The 22,009-nt window shown below is 45.8% G+C and overlaps 1 long non-coding RNA gene across 1 annotated transcript in view; it reads right to left on the bottom strand.

Moving 5' to 3' along the window:
• LOC144097524 (uncharacterized) overlaps nucleotides 1-21,686 on the bottom strand; it is a 49,381-nt gene extending 27,695 nt beyond the window's left edge. The window contains exon 1 of the long non-coding RNA XR_013307042.1: nucleotides 21,611-21,686. This is a non-coding gene — a long non-coding RNA (uncharacterized LOC144097524). The remainder of the gene's footprint in view (nucleotides 1-21,610) is intronic.
• Between the last annotated feature and the right edge of the window lie 323 nt (nucleotides 21,687-22,009).

The following is a 22,009-nucleotide window of genomic DNA, read 5'->3' as shown; positions in this document are numbered from 1 at the left end:
ATTTTATTTATTTATGAATACTGTCAACCCTCATTTGAGGGTCATTACAGGGAGGGAAAGTGAACAGAAAAAAAATGCATATATAACCATAAATGAACAAGCTTCTTTGAGCATACAATACAAGAGAGCATTGAAACGCAACACAGTTCACACCACTGTAGAACCACTTGCTATACAAAAAGTAATATTGGACAATCAGTTACGCGCCCATCTACAAGAATCCCATGCCTAGACGGAATCCCCAAGTGCATTCAAGAATGCCGCTACACCTGTAGACTCAGCAACGTGAGCGGGCAGTTTATTCCAGTGCTCAATAGCATCCGGAAAGAATGAGCAGCGAAAGACGTTAGTTCGTGTCAAGTATGGCCGAATCGCTTTGTGGTGGTTAAGGCGGGAGCTTAGTCTGCCTGGAGGCTGGAGATATTTTTCTTTATACATGTTAATTTCTCCGTGAATTATTTGGAAAAGTATTTTTAATCTCTGCTTTTTACGTCTTTTTTCTAATGTTTCTAGACTACATGAGTTTAACATCTCCGTTACCGAATCTGTTGTCCTGTATTTTGAACAAATGAATCTCGCTGCACGTCTTTGAATCTTTTCTATTTCCATTGAAAGAATCTTCTGCCGAGGAGACCATACTACAGATGCATATTCAAGGGAAGGCCGTATGAGAGATTTGTATGCTAAAAGTTTGACATCTTTCGTTGCTCTCCCCAACTTTCCTCTTAGAAAACACAGTTTTCTGTGTGCCACCGCACAAACATTTTCGACATGATTGTGCCAACTTAGGTTGTGAGAAATTGACACCCCCAGATACTTGAATGCACTAACATTAACCAAATCGTTGCCTGCAATACTGTACTGAAAAGAAATTATATTTCGTTTGTTAGTTATATGGGTAAATGTGGTCTTATTGAAGTTGATTTTCATTTCCCATTTCTCACACCAAAGTGCAAAAGCCTGCAGGTTTTGGTTAATGTTAATCTGATCTCCTTCACATGTGACAGGTGCATAAATGAGGCAATCATCCGCAAATAGTTTCAGTTTAACAGAATTTCCAACAGCACATACTACGTCATTGATATAAACTAGAAATAGCAATGGCCCCAGCACAGAACCCAGTGGTACACCAAAATACACATCCAAAAAGCGAGACTCACAATTGTCAACACGTACCGCCTGTTTGCGTTTCGCCAAGTACGCTTCTATCCATCTAAGGATGTCTCCATTAATGCCAGCCCTTCGCACTTTCAGGAGTAATTTGTCATGAGGAACCTTATCAAAGGCTTTTTCAAAATCTACACAAATAACATCAATCTGTCCCCGGTCATCTATAGCTTTAGAAAGGTCATGTATTGTCTCAATTAACTGTGTCACCGTTGAAAACCCTCGACGGAAGCCATGCTGACATTCAGAAAGTAGTCCGTTTGTTTCCAAAAAAATGGTAATATGTTTCGCAATAACATGTTCCATTACCTTACAGCAGATTGAAGTAAGTGACACAGGCCGATAGTTGTTCATAAGTGTGCGATTGCCACTTTTAAATACGGGTATAACAATGGCAGTGCGCCAGTCTTGTGGCAGATAATGAGTTACGAGTGATTTTCGGAATATAATTACCAAGTAGAAGGACATCCATTCAGCATACCGTCTCAAGAAGCATGTAGGTATTCCATCCGGGCCGATAGCTTTTTTTTCGTCCAATTGTATCAGCTGCTGAAACACGCCGCTCTGAGTAAAGCTGATAGCATCGATAGACGTTTCACGAGAATGTGCTTCGTCGTGTGCGTCGCTTTGGCTCGTGTTTCTTGCGAATACAGATTGGAAATATTTATTGAAGTGGTCGGCCATATTCGTTTTATCTGCAATAAGTTCGGCTCCCACTGCCACCTGCTTTACTCTTTCCTTTCTTTTATCAAGATAGCGCCAAAATTTCTCTGGAGAATTTCGCAGAAAACCACTAAGAGTGTGATTGAAAAATCTTTCTTTTGCAGCCGATAGCAACATTTTTATTTTTTGACGTAAAACCTGTATGTCGTTGAAGTCGGCCTTCTTTCTACGCAATCTTTTCAACTTCCGTTTCGCGTGAATGATATCCCTGGTGACCCATGGGTTGCGCTGCTTTGTTTTCTTAACTCTAGTTGGAACGTACCGGTCGACACAAGTACTGATGATAACTTTAAGACGCTGCCATAAACATTCAACTGATGCATTTTCAGAGGCACTTTCAAATTCATCAAAACAAGTTTCCAGGTAATCCAGGATAGATGTATCATCGGCCTTCCCGTACTTTTTGATTTCTACTCGAACCATAGGTTCCGCGGGAACGTTTGCAGAAGTAAGCACTGTCACGAAAATAATTTTGTGATCAGATATTCCATCGGTGACATTTGTTTCAATATCTCCTACATTATTTGAGAGGAACACCAAGTCTAGTAATGACTGTGACTGAGGCGATATCCGTGTAGGTTGTCCAACTACTTGTCTCAAATTGTAAAAGAAAGCAATATCCAGCAAATTTTCAGCGCTAGAAATTTCTGTATGCCCAGGCGTAGTCAATCCCCAATCAATATGTGGCAAGTTGAAATCTCCAGTCATTACCAGGCGGGTGCTCCTAGTTACATGACTGAAAAGAAACTCATTTAACTTATCTAGAAAATCGGATGAAATATTCAGTGGCCTATAAATTGCTCCTATGACGTAATCAGCACCAGAAAACATAATTTTACACCACACTGACTCCGGCATTTCGCTCGTAATCGTAGAAACTGAGAGCGATGACTTCACAATAATGGCCACACCACCCCCACGGGAATCTCGATCCCATCTGAGCATTGTGTAGCCAGGAGGAACAATGCAATCAGAAGAAACATCACTGTTGAGCCATGTTTTCGTTATGCAAACGACATGCGGGTCCTCTGAGAGCAATAAAATTTCCAATTCTGTGACCTTGTTAAGAATGCTGCGAGCATTCAGCAGAACTATCCTGAGCTATGAATTACTTTCACTTCTGGAAGGTGATCCATTATGGCTGTTATCTGTTGTCTCCGATTCGTTGTGGGTGTTTCGAGCACCCTTACGTTGGGTCCGGCAGAGCAAACGCTCGTTTCGAGTGTCGTTCCAAGAGTACAGACGGTCATCTATCTTCAGTTTATCGTGAACCAGCGATACCTTTTGTCCGTTAGATCGTTCGACAGCAGCAGACTGCCACAAATTCTTCCGAACTTGTACAACTTTTGCGTAGTCATTGCTGACGCTAACAGAGGTGCCTTTAAGTTTGTGGCGGTTTTTAAGAACGCTGCCTTTTTCCCTGGAATCATAGAATTTCATAATTACTGGTCTAGTAGCTCCTGTTTTCTTTCTTCCTATACGATGAATTCTTTCGACTGAAGTAACCTGAACACCAAGATCCTTGTGGAAAATATTGTCTACAACCGCTTTTCTCAGATCTAACTCTGACTCAGTGGCTTGTTCAGGGAGCCCAAAAACTAAAAGATTGTTACGCCGGCCGCTGCTTTCAAATTCCACTAACTTTTTAGCTTGCTCTTTGATGATAGACTCAAGGTTATCAATTCTTGTGCTCATTTCCTTGAATGCCGCTAGAAAGTCCGATAACCCTTCCGTCCTTGCATTCAACTCACCGATTTCGTCTTCAATAGCTTTCAATTTGCGATCCGTGTCTGCCTGATTCTTTACAATCATCTGCAAGTATTCCTCTGTTGTAGGCCCCGGATTCTCCTCAATATCGCCCGACGTCAACAGCAACAACAACACTGTCCAGAAATCACTCAAAATTGCGCGACACCTGCGAGGGCACGGCAGGACTACTACAAATCTATTGTCATTTCTGTTAGAATGAACATTATGCCAGGAACTAACCTGCAAAACCAGCAGAAGGCGTTTAGCCATGCTGTCCCACAGGCGAGTGCCGTGCCCTCTGAAGAGGCCCGCGCAGGACTGCCGCTTTTGTAGATCCGCTGTAGATGACATAATTGTCCGGTGGTGTTTCTTCTCGGCAAAACGTAGTTCCACCGTCACGTTTTCCAGATGAGCAAGCGGGAATGCGTGCACGGGTAGTACGCAGGCAGTTGCATCTTGTGTCACGCTGCTTTCTAGATGATCCGGCAGGTTCAATGGTAGCCCATGTGAAGTGTTCGTTGTCGCATCCGAAAACAACGACACGACCTGCAAAACCAGCAGAAGGCGTTTAGCCATGCTGTCCCACAGGCGAGTGCCGTGCCCTCTGAAGAGGCCCGCGCAGGACTGCCGCTTTTGTAGATCCGCTGTAGATGACATAATTGTCCGGTGGTGTTTCTTCTCGGCAAAACGTAGTTCCACCGTCACGTTTTCCAGATGAGCAAGCGGGAATGCGTGCACGGGTAGTACGCAGGCAGTTGCATCTTGTGTCACGCTGCTTTCTAGATGATCCGGCAGGTTCAATGGTAGCCCATGTGAAGTGTTCGTTGTCGCATCCGAAAACCACGACACGACCTGCAAAACCAGCAGAAGGCGTTTAGCCATGCTGTCCCACAGGCGAATGCCGTGCCCTCTGAAGAGGCCCGCGCAGGACTGCCGCTTTTGTAGATCCGCTGTAGATGACGTAATTGTCCGGTGGTGTTTCTTCTCGGCAAAACGTAGTTCCACCGTCACGTTTTCCAGATGAGCAAGCGGGAATGCGTGCACGGGTAGTACGCAGGCAGTTGCATCTTGTGTCACGCTGCTTTCTAGATGATATGGCAGGTTCAATGGTAGCCCATGTGAAGTGCTCGTTGTCGCATCCGAAAACCACGACACGACCCAAGGTAGATGTATACTGGTAGCGAAGGCTCCATAGACGCCCATTGGTCCAAAAAAAGCGGCTCATGGGCACTCCAGCGCCCCCTGGATTTTGGGGGGCAAACTACGCAAACGTGCCGTAGAATGACGTCACGCATACGTATGCTTTTGGCGCGAATTATAAAGCGGTCTTTCTGTAGAAACCGCGTTTTCGAGCCCGTATCTCTCGAAGGTTGCTGCCTTTCAGCGCGCCCCAACCTTTGCCAGTCAAATGTGCTCGAGTTCCTGCTAGTTATGGCCTTGTTAATGTGCAATTGGGAAACCTTGATTGGGAACGCAATGAAATGACTGGTAAAGGAGGGGCAGCATAGAAAGGCAGCAACACTTCCAGACACTGGCGAAGCATGCATGATTCGTAGTGCAAAGCAAATACTGGTGCTAGTACTTTTGAGAGCTTTTGAGTACAGCAAGGTATGATGCACAAAACACTGGCTCAAGTGCACAGTTCGCAATAGAGTGTACGGCAAGTATGGTTTTCATAGTTTCATATTCATTGTTTATTGCAGCAACCAAACAAATACAGTCACAAAGCACACCCTTGGCACACAAACAAAAAATACATGTCACAGGCAGCACAAGCAGTATTGTTTAAGTTGGCTAATCATCTCAATAGTCACAGTGCAGATAGGAAAAAGCCCTGAAGTGCCACGAACGTTGTCAGGAAATTGAAAAGTATAGAAAACAATGCTACGACAGCTTCAATTGAAGCAAACATAACATGACATAAGTAGGCGCATCAACACAGACCATAGAGCACACTGGGATTATTCTTCACATTTAATTTCTTCAGCTGAAAGAATATAGCAGGTGCGTTTACATCTGCAAGGCAATGTTAAAGCCAGCTTAAACACCCTCAAACGTGCTCAACGTAGGAGCAAATACCATACATTGAAAAAGACATGAAGCCAAGTACGCACGAACGGGTTACAGCTATGAAACACAAGCGAACAGCCCGGCGAAACCATATCGAAGCTATCGCGCATACCTAGAGCAGACGACACACCTGTGAAAGTCCAGCGGGAATCGGTGTAGCGTGTCACCAATGGTACTATCCACGCTGTCGCAGTGTACCGCCTTGGTGTACCACGGAGCATCGTTTCTTCACATGCCGCAAGCAAGCTCATCTTGAAATGAAGCGCTAAGCGCTTCAAAAGAAGAGCGCGAAGCGTGCAAAGGCGGAAAAAGACTTCGCACTGGCCGCACGCCGAAGGAAACGACAAAACCGAGAAAACTGCCGCAGCACCGGCAGCGGGGTGCAAATCTTACCGAACGGTGACAAAGAAGCGACGTGCAAGGACGACGAAAACTTCGCAAAAGGAGCATTTTGAGACCGGCGAGCTAAATTTATACGCTTTACCAGGCGCGCCATCGCAGACAGCTGGCGATAAGAAATCGCCACTGTGGCCGGGTTAGCCGGGTATCGAAACAAGGCCTGCAAAGACGCGCTGTAATGCACCGCACACTCATGAATAGGGGGAAGGTCAAGAGTGTTGCAAAAATACAAAATTTGCCAGGTTTTAATAAAATGACTTACCTCTTTCATAAAACAAGGTGCTAATATATTTTTTCTTTTCTATTGGCAGATTACATTCTAATTTTGTAGTTTTATCATTTATTTATATGAGTGTTTTGCCCCCCCCCCCCCCATCCTCTGGTTGTGCTGCAGTCGCGCTAAACCACTTTTCGGCCCAGCCTTCGCCACCACTATAAATCCGCCTTGCACGACCTGCAAATCCAGCAGAAGGCGTTTAGCCATGCTGTCTCACAGGCGAGTGCCGTGCCCTCTGTCACATTGTCACATTGTTTTGCGCATATATTGTTTCTACAATTCATTTTTTCAATTTTTATTGGTTTTACTATTGTCTCATTGTTATTGACATTTTTTATCGATTTTATGAACCATGTGACTTCAACTGTTATTTAGTGACCCCGTGCACATTTTCATTCTCTTACCGTTCCTTTTGAGACTACATATTTTTTAGCTTTATCGACGTGTGATCTCTTTTATCTCTTTTGTGGCCCTTTACACCATGTGACGCTGAATGCATCTGATTACGTCTGCTTATGCCTTGCTATACACTGTGCGCGTATTGCTCAATAAAAAAACAGTTGTCAGTTCAGCGCTCTTTCCTACACCTTTTTTTCGCCTTGTGGCTGCTTCTTTCACGCTGCTTTACTTATTTCAGAAGGGACCAACTAGCCCATCAAAAAGTTGTGCTTCTACCTCGTAGTAGAAACTAGGGGTGTAAAAGAAACACCATGAAAAATAAATCTCTTGAATGAGTCAAAACTGCTACAGGGTTGTGACCAACCATAGGCTTCACGAAGCCGGCTCGCATGGGCAACACAGCAAGCGAGGATTGCTGTCCAGACTTAACATGCGCCAAAAACACAAGGAAAACAGAATGGAACAACGCTGGCCACGGCGGCGAAGAAAAGGAAGACAGCCAAGGCCAGGCTAACGAATTGGAAGGCGTTCAGGAAGCTGTGCAGTCAGGATTCGGTAGACGCTATTGAGAAACAGAGCCGCATGTTACGGGAAGCGATAGGCACCAACTCCATAGTCTTGGAAAAGACTGCGGACATACCAGGAATACACAGCCATGTACTGCAGCTCTGGGAAGCCCTTAGAAGCCCAACCAAAAGATGGAAAACGCAGAATTACAACAGGCGACATAGTCTACGTATAGCCCAACTCTCAGCTCAGGCTGAACAGCACGCTCTAACCATGGTCAGGCAGAACTCGGAGAAGCGATTTCACTCACTGCGGAGAGCACTCGGCAAGAAGAAAACCTGGGGCTGCTTAGGCACAAGACTGATTCCACTAAATCCAAGTTTGAAAACAGCAATACCTTGCAAAGCATCGCCCACGCCTCACAGGTTGACGATGAAAGCCTCCTGCTTAAGGTTACTAACCGGTACATTGGAGCGGCCAGCTATCCATCTAGCAAAACTGAATACCAAGACCCGAAAAAGAGTAAACTAGATAGGTCCATCACTGAAGAAGAGGTCTACGCTGCAGTCAGCATGGTGAAAAAAAAAACATTATATCAGGATGGGACCGAATCGGCAATGTAATCATATGCAACCTGGGACCTGATCAGATTACCATCATAACCAAGTTCTTAAACGAGCTTTGGGAAGCATGGACAGTGCGCTTGAAGTGCAGGCATTTATTTGGTCATCCTAATGATCCCCAAGCTGGAGAAAAAACCGCATCTAGAGAACCTCAGGCCCATTTCCCTGACATCATTTCTAGGGAAGCTCTATAGAAGGTTGATGATAATCAGACTCCACAACTACGGGGGAAGAAAGGCATTCTGGCCAATACCGTGTTCGGCTTCCGGCCACATATGTCAACGCAAGACATCGTCGTGCTATTAAAAGAGGAATTATTTACTAACATACCCAGTTTTGGCGAGAATACCGTGCTTGACATAGACCGCAAATGAGCCTTTGACGTCAGTGTGCTGTGCGATGTTAGTGCGCGTTAAAGATCCCCAGGTGGTCGAAGTTATTCCGGAGTCCTCCACTACAGCACCTATTTAATCCTTTCTTCTTTCACTACCTCCTTTAACCTTTCCCTTAAGGCGCGGCTCTGGTGTGCAACGATATATGAGACAGATACTGCGCCATTTCCTTTCTCCAAAAACGAATTATTACATTATTAATATTATTATTATTATTATTATTATTATTATTATTATTATTATTATTATTATTATTATTATTATTATTATTATTATTATTATTATTTCAGAAATTGCACACTCCAGATAGGACTAAGCCGACTAAGCAGCAGCAAGAAGTTCCACGATTACATTAGAGCTTTCCTACCGGACCAATCAGCAGCCATCGGAGTGAGAAAACTCAGGTCGGACAAGTTGGCAATTCCTAATCCAGCATACTGCAAGACTTAGTCATCTCCATCTCCTCTTTAACATAACCATGCAAGGGGTCCCTCAAAGACCCCACCACTTCGAAGGGATCAGCCATGCCATGTAGACTCACTATATCATGGTGTGGTCGAACGAGAGAAACATGGAGAAAAAAAATCACACTAAGGTTACGACTGTGTAACGCGAGAATCAGCGATAGCTGCTTAGGCGTTTTGTTTTCGGGATAGATTCCTGGTGCATGAGTGTAGTGGTGAAATGGTGCGTCGCGCACTAGCAGGCGGCTGCTGCAAACAGAGCTACCCATAGGCTTATCTGACCTGCGTTGACCAGCGGCGCAACAGTTGGCTCTCACGCACCCGCCGGTCGCGCCGACTGCGGCGGACGGCGACGCCGAAGATAGGGACGGGCGCCTAACAGCTATCGCTGTAAAGAAGCTGCTTCAAGCACGCCGTAAGCGATCAGCTTTTCTGTGACCTCGTGCGGGCTGCGTTTCAGAACGTCGCTCAAATCATCTGCGAGGGTGTGGTCACGGAGGGTGCGCTGCAGCGGAGGTAACATAAGTATGAACCGGACGCATTATGCGCCATTGGTAGGCGGATACCACTTCTTTTCCCCTCACTCCGCTCCAGCACGGAGCGAGAACGAAGAGCCCGAACTCTCACAACACAACAACCTCGTATTAAAAAGAACACTATGAACAGCTGTTGACCGTATCTGGTGTGCAGCCTCTGGATTGTGCCTTCGAGGCTGCTGCAACCTCCTTTACCGACCTCGTGCGCTCTCTGGCCCGCGAGGAACTTCACAGACTCAATGAGACTAGTAAAATGGATCCCCTTACCATCATCGTTCCAAAGGAAGTTAAGCACGCGCGGAAGGCACCGTCATTTCACTCGAGCCACCGCATCTACCAATTGCATGCCCGCTCGTGACTTAAGTGGACGTGGTACGGCGTCCTGTCTCACCCCGGTTCATTTGTGAAAACAAGAAAGACGGCAGCCTCCGACGTAGAAGAGAACCTCAGAGCGGCCAAATTTAATCTCAGAAATCTAGCCCAGCGCCAGCGCTCCTCCCCCGGCAGTATGCGCTTTGTCATTCCCGCGGCTCAGCGCGGAGGTGGCGCTGGTTAGCATGTGTGGCAGGTCAAACGCCAATCACTAAACAGCAGATAATCACACCTGTTTGTGTGCAAGCACAATAGATCAGCGCCCTTATAGTGTCTCTCACTGAGACGGAGAAGCTAGCAAGACACAAGTCCAAGAGCTGCTCAATCATGGCATACCAAACATCCGAGCTGTCCGTGGTCCTACCGGTGGTTCTAGCCGCCGCAGTGGCTGAGTGGTTACGGCGCTCGGCTGCTGGCCCGAAAGACGCGGGTTCGATCCCGGCCGCGGCGGTCGAATTTTGATGGAGGCGAAATTCTAGAGGCCCATGTACTGTGCAATGCCAGTGCACGTTAAAGAACCCCAAGTGGCCGAAATTTCCGGCCTTCACTACGGCGTCTCTCATAGCCTGAGTCGCTTTGGGACGTTAAACCCCCATAAACCAAACCTACCGGTGGTTCTTGTGAGAAAGAAAAATAGCATGCTGCTCTTCTGCGTCGACAACAGGAAGCCTTATAGAGTAAAAAAAAAAAAATTGAGGGTACTTAAGTCTGCTTACGTTTAGGAAGGCGAATGCTCTTGTTTTGAGGAAAGGAAACGTTTTCGAGGAAAGGAAAGGGCGCGGTAGCTCTACGATGTCGATATCTCGGTGGACACTTCAATCGCGCTTTAAACTATTTGCGACTCATTTTATCAACCATGACGCAACACTTTCTTGTGACCCATGATTCAGCACTTACTCTTCACCAGATTGTGACCTATGACTCAGCACGTTTTGTGACTCATTTTGTGACCCAGGATTCAGCACTTTTTTGTGAACCATATTCTTACCCATGACTCAGCACTTTTTGTAACAATTCTGCGGCCTATGACACAGCGCTTTTATTGTGACCCATTTTTTGGCCCATGATTTGGCTTTGGTGACCTTTGACTACGCACTTTTTCTATGACCACGTCTGTGAGTGACGCCTCATGACACAGGGCTAATGACTTACATGACCATGACAGTGTACTGATACCCCATTTTTATACCAAGTGTCACACCCATTCGCCCATGAATGCTGATGCTACCACCTGATGACATGAAATACAGCCTGCAAAATAATCGCGCATGTAACAAATTGCATAAGATACCGCAATAGGGCGGCCGCGTCGCATATATTCCAAATAAGCACACTCGGAGCGTTCGTTTTATTCATTCATTCATTGAATATCAGCCTGACTATACCCACTGCAGGGCAAAGGCCTCTCCTATGTCTCTTCAATTAACCCACTCCTTTGCCAACTGCGCCCACCTCATGCCTGCAGACTTCCGAATCTCATCCGCCCTCCTAACTTGCTGCCCCCCCCCCCCCCCCCTGCTACGCTTGCCTTCTCTTGGAATCTACTCCGTTACCCTTAAGGACCAGCGGTTATCTTGCCTTCGCCTTACATGCCCTGCCCAAGCCCATTTCTTCTTGATTTAGACTAGGATGTCCTTAACACGCGTTTGTTCTCTAACCCACTCTGCCCGCGGCCGGTCTCTTAGCGTTACACCTATAATTTTTTAACGCGACAGCGTTAAGGAGCTCGTGCCGCAGAAAAGCCGGTGTCGTCGGCGGCATTGGCCGTGAGCGAAAAATGGCGCTTCTCAGTGGACACCTGAACCGCTCCGTAAGGAAAAGGATTGTCCTTCCTTAACGCCACGGTACAGGTGTCCAGCGAGAACTGTTAGACAGGCGTCATTTCCTTTCCTTAAAACCAATTTTCACTTCATTTTCCTGCCCTTACGGCCCGGTTCGGGTGTTCACCGAGATATGTGAGATGGGCGTCCTTTCCTTGAAGTGTCCAACGGGCCACTGGTCGCGCAGAACGGGTGATGGTGTTCCGTGTACCCCTTGGCAAAGCTGCAACAAGCTGTCGGATCTCACTCTTAAAGACGAAGCTTAAACGTCCCCCAAGTTTTTTCTTTCCATGGCTCGCTGCGTTGTCCTTAACTTAAGCTTAGCCCTTCTCGTTAGCCTCCACGTTTCTGTCCCGTAGGTGAGTACCGGTTAGATACAGCTGTTGTACGCTTTTCTCTTGAGGGATATTGGTAAACTGCTATTTATGATCTGAGAGAACCTGCCATGTGCGCTCCATCCCATTCTTATCCTTCTAGTTATTTCCCTCTCATGATTCGGATCAAATGTCACTACCTCCCCTAAGTAGATGTATTCCTTTACCATTTCCAGCACCTCGTTGCCAATTGTGAACTATTCTTCCCTTGCGTTCGCGTCAAGCGCGCACTAAAGATCAGGAATCGGGACATCAAGAATGCCTGCTTGATGAATGCACAGAAGATCAGCATTGTTTTGTCACGGGTGCGTGCACTGCCGAGCGGCAATAGGAGCTCTTTGAGACAGGCCGAGATTATGCCCAGCGCCTTGTACGCCTCGAGGATCCCAGGTTCGCGACTCTGCGATACCCGCACTCCACTGCATCGCGATCAATTCACACGTGCCTGAACGAATGTCATGGTAAACCGGATATCCCCTCGTCCCACGAATCTGACGTGCATTCCAAGATCATCGTGCGCTGGTGGCGTCACAATGGGTCCCCGCCGAAGACGGAGATGCGTAGTTCTTGCGCAATGTGTGTGTCCGAGTGTTGATGACTTAACTAATTATGCATCACCAGATGGACGTCCCCCAGGGCGGGCGGAAAGTCTGTAGTAGGACACTGATGTGCTGCAATGGCGAGATAGTTACCCTTCTCTTGGCCTCTGAAACAGCAGTACTCGGACACCCACTCCGCCTAAATATTAGGTCCGTGCTCTGCGAGGTGCACAGTATCATTGCCTCTGACCAGTGGTCCAAGCCTGCGCATTTTGGGCCGCACGCCACTCGCTCCAGCTTAGTATTTGTTTCCATTTTCCTGATACCTTTTATGCCGTTCCTGGTACACGCCGTGTCCATAGTTTGACATTTGCCTTAGAAGCTTGCTGACGACGCAAGATCTACAGCAAGGGGTATAGATCTTTGATAATTTTTAAGCGCGAACCTTTTCCAGTGAACGAAGGGTCACTTTGAACGGTTGTGCTGATGGAGTTCTGGTCCGGTTCAAGGCACTCATAGGCCTAGCGATCTGATGCGTCCACTATTTACATGTTTCCTTGGTTGTTAAAATCTAACAACTTCCTTCAAAATATTTCTTCTCGAGATGCCGCCATGGTTAGTCGGAGTGCTGGTAATGGTGAAACCTTCCAAAACTATACCCCTTACGCAGCTCGAATATTTGAGGCGATTGCTTTACTATTTTAATGAACTTCCAGCGCGCGCTAGCACCACGAACATCTTTGGGAACGAGGAGGTTTGAGAAGCAGACGAGAGGCCTAACCTCGTGTCTGTAGCAATAGCAACGACGCGCATACGAGAGGGAAGTGGGGGTTAGATAAAGTGATAAAAACCGCTCTCATTCGGGAAGCAGCGATAACATGATGGCGTTGACGACATATGTTCTGTTTTTTTTTTTTCGTCGATACCGAGCGTAAGAGCCGCAGAGTGCGAGCCGGCCCCCATTTTCAATTCAGTCTGCTTTGTGATCCGACTAAGGAAGCATTGTATAGACACCACCAGGACTAGCACGGGTGCCTCCAAACTGCCACTTTATTAATTTCAGCCACCAAGACTTCACACGAGCAACGCTGCTTATTCGCATTAGTATATTTCCTTCAAGCTACTTTCGTGCCACGTCGGTTCACTTTAATGGATTTCAGGAGCTTGAAATTGGAAAATTGTACCACAGCCGCAAAGCTAGTACAGCCGATACAGGAATACACTCTTGGGGGGGGGGGGGGGGGGGGGGCTAGTTGGTGCATGGTTTAAAAAAAACGATGCGCAAAACGGACAACGCAGGAAACGCATAGTCTCAGTATTTTTTATTTCAAAACCGAGACAGTAAAGCGATGTCGCCCCTACATTTTCGATGTGTCCGTACCTGCTATTCTCTTACCTTCGTAGTGACCATAGTTAGCGTATTTACCACATCAAGCTCCCAAAACGCCTTTTGAGCAAGCCAGATGGAGGGTTCTTCTATATCTACATTTTCACGTGCTAGCTTCGTGTATAAGCCTCAGAAACTACTACCGGACCAAAGCTTTGCTGTCCTTCGATCACGTTCCGCTGTTGCGGTGTCGCGCAAGGATCTACACAGCACAATGGCTGTAATTTAAAATGGCACACTGATATTGCGGGTGTACGACACAGCGCTAAGTTCTTTGGCGAATCGGTCCTGCCACTTCGAATTTGTAGTTGTACTCGGTGTGAAACTACGCGGCTCGAGCATCAGTGTGCGCCCTCTGCGCCCAGGAATAAAGGGAAAGAGACGGGACTGCGTGCGTGATGAGGACGCTCACAAAGGCGATACGGCATGGCGCTGTAGAGCATCATCAGTGCGGCAGAATTACGTCGCTAGGAGATGAGTGCCTATATTTAATCGCGAAAACGAATATCATATTTTGTTCTGTCTAAATTTGCAAAGAACAAGAGATGCAATGCAAGTGAAGCCATCAGGTGGCTATTTAGGAAGCAAGCTTCGGTTAGTAGCAACGATTTTCTATCCAGGGATTCCTGAGATTAGGATACAACCCCGTTGACTTCGGAAGGATTACTATGGGGCCATTTTCTACGTAAATGTCGCGAATTGGACTCGTTGCGCAAGGACATGTAAATGCCATGTTGACAGCATAGCCAGACAGAGGCACATGATGGATTTTAACTACGCACAAAAATTAGATGGAGTTCTCTTCAGGGTGCCTTGAAAAGCTTTCGGCAAAATAAAAAAGAAACAAAAAGAGGCTCCGACCAATGGTCCCGCTACTCCTTCACTGGCATCATTCCGCTTGTGTCCGCCATGGATCGCCTGTGCGAGTACAGCACACAAACGCCTGTCATACCACCTTTTCAGACGGTGTTCGAAACAAGCAACGTCCCCGAAGGGCAGCAGCGAGATGAGCGGAGCCTCCCCCAGAACTGCACCAAATGAACAAACCGGTCGCCAGGTCGGGGAGCGCCTGTACCCGTACGGTGGGTACCCGTCGGTATGTTTCAAACTTGCTACCTCCTGCAGCCGAGGCAGACAACCAAAACCACTGGACCATGGCTACGGTGTTAGCACTCGTATGTTTCAAAGTCATTTCTCTGCAGTTGCACGAGTATTGTGATTATTTTCTATCATGTGTCGAATTGAAGTACAATGTTCTTTGCAGGCCATACTGAGAAGGTATTCACTCATTATCGCTTTATTTGTGACTGTGAGGCGATTAATGCAACCTGCTGTGGAGATATTCTTGCTAAATGAACTCTCTGGGCTATTTTCTTCCTCGCCTGTTGCAGAGCTTAAGATCCTCATGTCCACAATGTAAACCGAAAAAAAAAATTTTACAATGTTACTTTTGCGGAAGTCACAGAGAGAAAAAGGCAAATTCCTAAAACAGTCAAAGTTTTCTGGTATCACGGAAAGTTTCACAATGTCATTAGTTGCTTTGTAATAGAAAACGCCATGAAAAAGGCTCCGGTGCTGATACCATCGTCTATTGGCATTTTTCATAAAGACGTAGCAGCACTTACAGCGCGCCGCATATAACACAAGCCTGCAAAGCCGTGGTGAGAACTCTTTAGCTCGTTTCCTCCGTGCTTGTTGGCGCATCCTGACTATCTTGTTCTCAGAAAGTATGACAGTCATTGATTCTTAGAAAGTCAATCCAGAAACAGCTATTTAATACGATTGGAAATCTTCCCTGCGAGCTTTGCGTCAAGAATTTAACACATTAGAGATTGGATTAAGGAAAATGGTGATTAGAAAGTCACAAATTTGCCCACACTTCATTAGAATATATAAATATATCGCGCGCGCCTGATCCCTGCAAACTGCGTACACAGCCGTGAAGAGAACGTAGCGGACACCGTCGCGCTTGGTGAGCTCGGGCTAGGCTACTTTTTATTGCGCCAGCAGTTCTTATTTCGGTGAGCCATGTCAGATATATGTATGTGGTTTTTAATTCTGCGTGACAAAAACAAAACTCACAGGTCGGGTGCGACTGTGTAAGGTGAGATTACGCGATTGCCACTTAGGTGCTTAGTTTTGGATGTATATTCCTGGCGCACTGGTGCGGTGGTAAAAAGGTGCACCCCTGCACTCGCACACAACTTTTCCAGACAGAGTCACCTGTAGGGTTACGCGACGCAGGTTGACAACGGCTCAACGGCCGCTGTCCCTGTAACGCCAGTCACAGCGGCGCCAGGGAATGCGGTCTCTCCTGCTCACCGAAAAAGTACGAAGTTATGCACATACACTCTTGAAGACACAAGAATAACCTCCGACTCAACACCCTTCTTCCCGGAGAAGAGACTCCTCAAATACTAACACTAAGGATCCCGGGCATGCGGCTAAAATTCAACAACAAAATAGATCCCATGCTTAGACTCCTCTCCAACTCTACAACCAGGTGCATCGGATGATCAACCCAGTAGCCGACTGATGACGAGGTTTCAAGGAGCAGTACACGTTCAGACTGATACGAGCTCTAATCGACAGCACAGCCACGTACAGCTTAACGTACCAAATCATTACATCACATGATCTCAAGCTAGTAGGGGCTGTGCTGTTGAAGGCATATAAGAAGGCGCTTGGGCCACCTCTGCGAGCATCTATGCGTAAATCAGTAGACCTGTGTGTCTTTAACACATACCTATAGCATCAGGAAGCACTCCTGATTGCTCAGAAAGAACGCCTTCTACATACGACAACGGGCAGAGCCTTACTCAGACGACTAGGCTAACGGGACAGCCACAAGAAGATTCAAGAGACGGAGGACACACAGGACGACACCAGATCGACCTATACAGTCCTACCCATACCAAAGCACACGCGCCAGCAAGGGCTCAGGCGTTATAACAGCGCATCGCTGGCAAAAAAGGATTCGTCTTCATAGACACAGGCACCTACTCAAGACGCAGGGTCATGGTGGCAGCGGCAGTCGACTGCCTCACAAGGAGCTAGCCAGCGTCACCGTAATGCCTCCAGGATTTCCCTCTCCTCCCTGTTTTTTCCTTTTCCGATGACAGGGGAGGAGAGGTACAGAGAGGAAAGGAAATCCTGGAGGCCTACCATATTAGGTTGCAAGGCAGTGACACATGCGTCAGTGCACCGTCTTTATATCTCACTGACAAGGAATTTAATTTCCTCAGAAAAAGTGTTCGTGTGCAAGTTTCAGAGGCAAAGTATATTCCTCTTGTTGTTTGCCAGATAAGGAGCGTGTATCCACTCATTCGTGAATCGCCACTCATGTATTTGTTTTTTAGTTTTTTTGTGTGTGTCTGATACGCATGCGTCTTCTCGTGTCCTAGGTTGCCCGTTTCTGGATTAAACTTCTATTGTTAGTCTGAAATACACCAGCTAGCCCACATGGCTACCTTGTTACTACTTCCTTCCTTCCTTCTTTCCTTCCTTCTTTTCCTTACCATACCTTACCCTACCTACCAACCTAACAAGCTACTTACTTCCATCTCCCTTCCTTCCCTCCATCCGTCCGTCCGTCCTTCCGTCCGTCCGTCCGTCCGTCCGTCCGTCCGTCCGTCCGTCCGTCCAGCCAGCCAGCCAGCCAGCCAGCCAGCCAGCCACCCACCCACCCACCCACCCATCCATCCATCCATCCATCCATCCATCCATCCATCCATCCATCCATCCATCCATCCATCCATACATACATATACATACATACATACATACATACATACATACATACATACATACATACGTACGTACGTACGTACATACATATACATACATACGTACATACATATACATACATACGTACGTACATACGTGTGTACGTACGTACGTACGTACATACATACATACATAAATACATACATCCGTAAATAACATAGCACTGTTGTGAATAATGTAGCTAGTCTGATAAAATGAAAGTAAATTATACCCGAGCCGAATCCACTTGCTTTCTAGTGTCGTCCCAGTACCCTGCGATTCAGAAATAAAATGCGTGTTCCTTTAAACAGTTTCTTCTGAAATATATTTCTTGATACTGTTAACCCTTTTTGGGCCGATACAGGGTGGGACTTCAATGTCTTTTTTTAGCAACACAAAGACAGTGCACTGAATACAACATAACTGCACAATTCAAGCAAGCGCCAGTTTTCTATGCATACAATTTTCTTCACGGATACACTTCCAGTCAGCTCGCCGTACAAGAACACAATTGCTGGGAAATAACGTAAAAAAAATGGGTTTACAGAGCTATCAAAAGTACCGCAATTCAGGTTACAGCGCACTTAATAAATAAAAATAAAAGTAAAAGGAAGGAAGGGATACCAGTTTGACTGCTATACTATTAGTGTATCAGCGGCGAAGTGGTGGAGGATAGGTTGTTCAAATTGCTCAAGGGAACTAATTTCCATTATGTCGTATGGTAAGGTGTTCCAACGTTCAATTGTTCTTGGAAAAACTGAAAACATAAACGTATCTGTTCTTACCCGTGGAGGAAGGAACTGTCTTGGGTGACTATCGCGTACAGGACGCGATGATGGTTTTTGAAGGTACCGTTCTGTGTTGAAATTGAATTGGCCTTTACTTACTAGATACATAAACTTTAGTCTGGCTATTTGTCGTCGTTGGGAATGTTGCGGCAAGTTTAGTTTATCAAGCAGTTCGGTGACCGAGTCTGTTTACCTGTATTTTGAGAGTATGAACATTGCAGGCCGCCGCTGAACCTTCTCATTTTTATCTATTTGGTTTTTTCTACAAGTATTCTATACAACCCTTGCATATTTTAACTTAAGGCGCACTAAAGTCACGTATGCAGTGAGTCGGACATCTGCGGGTGCAAGTCGATGTTTGCATTTCAAATACCAAAGTTTTTTTCTCAGCTGATGAATAATGATAGAAGTATTGATACAAAATAGAGAACTATCCCAATTGGTAAAATTCATTCTTCTGAAACGAAGAACCAAAAAATGAACACGAATACATACATGGATGACGTCCGCATGGACGCAATTTTTACAGCACAAGAGGGTGTACTGGGGAAATAATTTAGCGTGCTTTAATAATAGCCCACGCTTTTAATGCCTGAAGTTTTCTGAGGCACCAAGAGTTAAAATATTTTTTCTCGCATACATCGCGTGCTTTGATCTTTCTCTTGCAACCTATTGCAAGACAAAGCCCTTTGAACTTCTCAACACAAAAAGCGGAGGATGCCCTCATTTCCATTTTTTGCTATATCATTGTCACACGGAAAGTATTAAGCCTGTTTTTGAGATTGTCTTCGAAAACAATTTGAATGTTCCGCCCGTGACACACCCATTATCTGTGAACATTGAACGCGATAGAGCTCCACTCTGTCAAAATAAAACTCAAAATAAATTATGAAATATTGCTGTTTTAATTATAGAAATTTAAATTCGTAACTGGTTCCCCAAATAATTTTGAATCAGTAGACAAAATAACCGGCTCGCAGACTGTCACATTAAAACAAGCCGACATCGCTAACCACAAGCGCGACACCGATTCCAGACATGCACATGACCAAGACGGCTTGAATGACCGCTGGTCTTCGGCAGAGAAAAATGAGTTCTCCTGAAACGATGTGAGCATTGCTGCCCGTCGTCGCTCCGCTATTGGAGTATCTGTACTGCTTCAAACTGTGAGGTGTTTCAATGCGTTAAAACGGGAGGTGTTTCAATTGTCAGGTGTACTGCGCCAAAATGTGAGGTGTTTCAATTGAGCAACTTTCAGTTAAAAATTGGTGTTACTTCAATGTAAGACTTATGGTTTGGAGCTTTTTTTTCACGTTTTGCTGAATGGTGCTGCAGCTAGAGCCATCTGTCGGATTGCATGCTAGATACTCAAGGACTGTTGAAATTCACTCTGCGGCTGTGACGCATCATAATGGACTGTGAAAATTTCAATAGACATTGACTCAAAGGGCATTGAGATTGCATGCCATCTGGCAGGGGCATTGATGCGGCGCACTGAACGATTAGTTTTATCAGCTGTCGCACGTTGACGACAAGGGTTGAGGAGAAAGCACGGCTCCTATTTCTTCTTTTCCACTGGTCATAGCATTTTATAATTCTGCACAACTCCAACATTCAACACTTGCCGCTGTTGCCTAATAAGCCTTAGGAAGGAGGAATGTAAAAAAGTCAGACCAGTAAAAGAAGAAATATCAAGACAATCCTTACAAAAATTTATTTCGACAGTCTATAGACTGTCCTTAGACTGTCTATAAAATCTTTAGACTCTCTATAGACAAACCCTAAAGAACAGTCTATAGGCAATACAAATCCTATAGACAGTCTATACACAATCTATAGATTTATGGCCATACACTTTTAGTAGACATTTGTCAATAGAAAATCTATAGACTATGAATAGAGAAAAAGATATATCTATAGGAAGGCAATAGAGTCAATCGGAAGTCTATAGACTCTCTATAGACCATTTTTATAAGGGAAGTATGTCGGATGCAGGCGCATCATTATGTACAGTATGTCCCTATCACGCAGACACAGAAACATCAGTGCCATGTTACGAGAGCGTGCAAATCTATTGAAAGCAATTCCTATGGTACAACCGTAGTTAGAGCGAAAACAGCACTTAGAAACGGCAAAGGCATAAAGAAACTAACACGCAGCAACATAATCGGCCGCATTAAGAGAAATGCTTTCACATTACTGCAGCTAAGCAGACTTAAATGCACCCCGTAATTTTTTTAGTTTTAACAGCAAGTGCGGGGAATGCGTTAAAACCATGAAGGACATGTTCATTGTTTAAGTTAATGTTATCTAACCACCTTTCCGCGGCTTTTACACAATCTTTTTATTGCTTAATTTCATTGCTTCCATGTTTTTTGCCATCTCTCGACGCGACCACACTGACTGCCGGTTATCGCTGCTGCAGCCCTGTTACCCACCCTCTCATGTTTTATAATTAAGCGTATTTCCATCAGAATAAAATTTCAGCTGTGAGTCAGCGATCGCATGTATCGTTTCTTCGTGTGTTCGTGTTTCATCACGCTGTTTCTTCCTTTAAATGCATTACCAACTAGCCCGCAACCTTGCTCTTCTGACTGCTATGTTGGGGACTAAGGAATCTTTCTGCGCAGTATGAAATAGACTGCTTGACTGTTTTGTACATCGTGTATGCGGCATTCTATATCAGCTGGATAAAGTAGGACAGGAAAAGGACAACGCCATAGTTAAATAGATGTCCGCATGGAAACAGACGTGCGAACTTCAAGGAGCTCTCGGCACGGCACACAGACCGACTGAGACGCGACAACGAGCAAGAGGCCCAAGGTTATTACAATGCCACCAGATAAGGCATGATATGGGCATCACAGGCCACTATTCTGATCATGTCAAGAGTAAGATAATCAAAATATGCAAGCCGCTCTGTCCGCTATCTCATTTGTCGTCCAGAAAAGAGCTGCTTTCCTCATTATCAGACGCATTACGTCCCAGAGAATCCAGCTAGGTACTAACTATAGTGCCATACCCTATATTATATTCTTGATATAGTACAGTTTGAAAAGTTTATTTGCATCATTTTGAAATGCAACAAACAAATTTCACAGAACGTGCACTTAGATTGCTCTCTCAGAACTACGAAAGGTATAAAAAACATGGCGGACGAGTTTGAAATGGGCATTGAGACCTACTGACTGCTGACCTTAGCCGCAAACGCGCCGCTGTTGACAGAGAATTCTGTTCCGATATCCTTCAAGGTACTTACCGTGTGACTTTCGATAGCCACTGGGAGGCTGGTGCTCAGTATCCTTCCATTGCACGTTGGTCTGGTATTCTAGTCTAGTTATCGCGGCTTCCGGCCGTCGTTGTTATTTCCTTGGGCACCTTCGTAATTTTGTTATCGGCTTGCGGTGTCGTGGATCCTATCTTTGTGTCCGTCGTCGCCGCCGCGAGTGGAGCCTGGTATGTGGACGACCTTCCTAGTTTGTCGACGAGCACGCCAACTTCGAAAGCGTGTTTTTTTTTTAGATTCTCCTCCCGTGAGCTTGCAGGCCTTCAGCAGACGGCGACTGCTTAGCGACCACACTGCGACGTGAACGAAGCTGACGGCGGCGATTTAAGGGGCAGGCTGTACGGCCCATACTCCTCTCGACATTGAAGGCCA

Source organism: Amblyomma americanum, chromosome 7, assembly GCF_052857255.1.
Source record: "Amblyomma americanum isolate KBUSLIRL-KWMA chromosome 7, ASM5285725v1, whole genome shotgun sequence".
In the NCBI taxonomy this organism is placed as follows: domain Eukaryota; kingdom Metazoa; phylum Arthropoda; class Arachnida; order Ixodida; family Ixodidae; genus Amblyomma; species Amblyomma americanum.
This window is presented reverse-complemented; position numbering and strand designations above follow the sequence as displayed.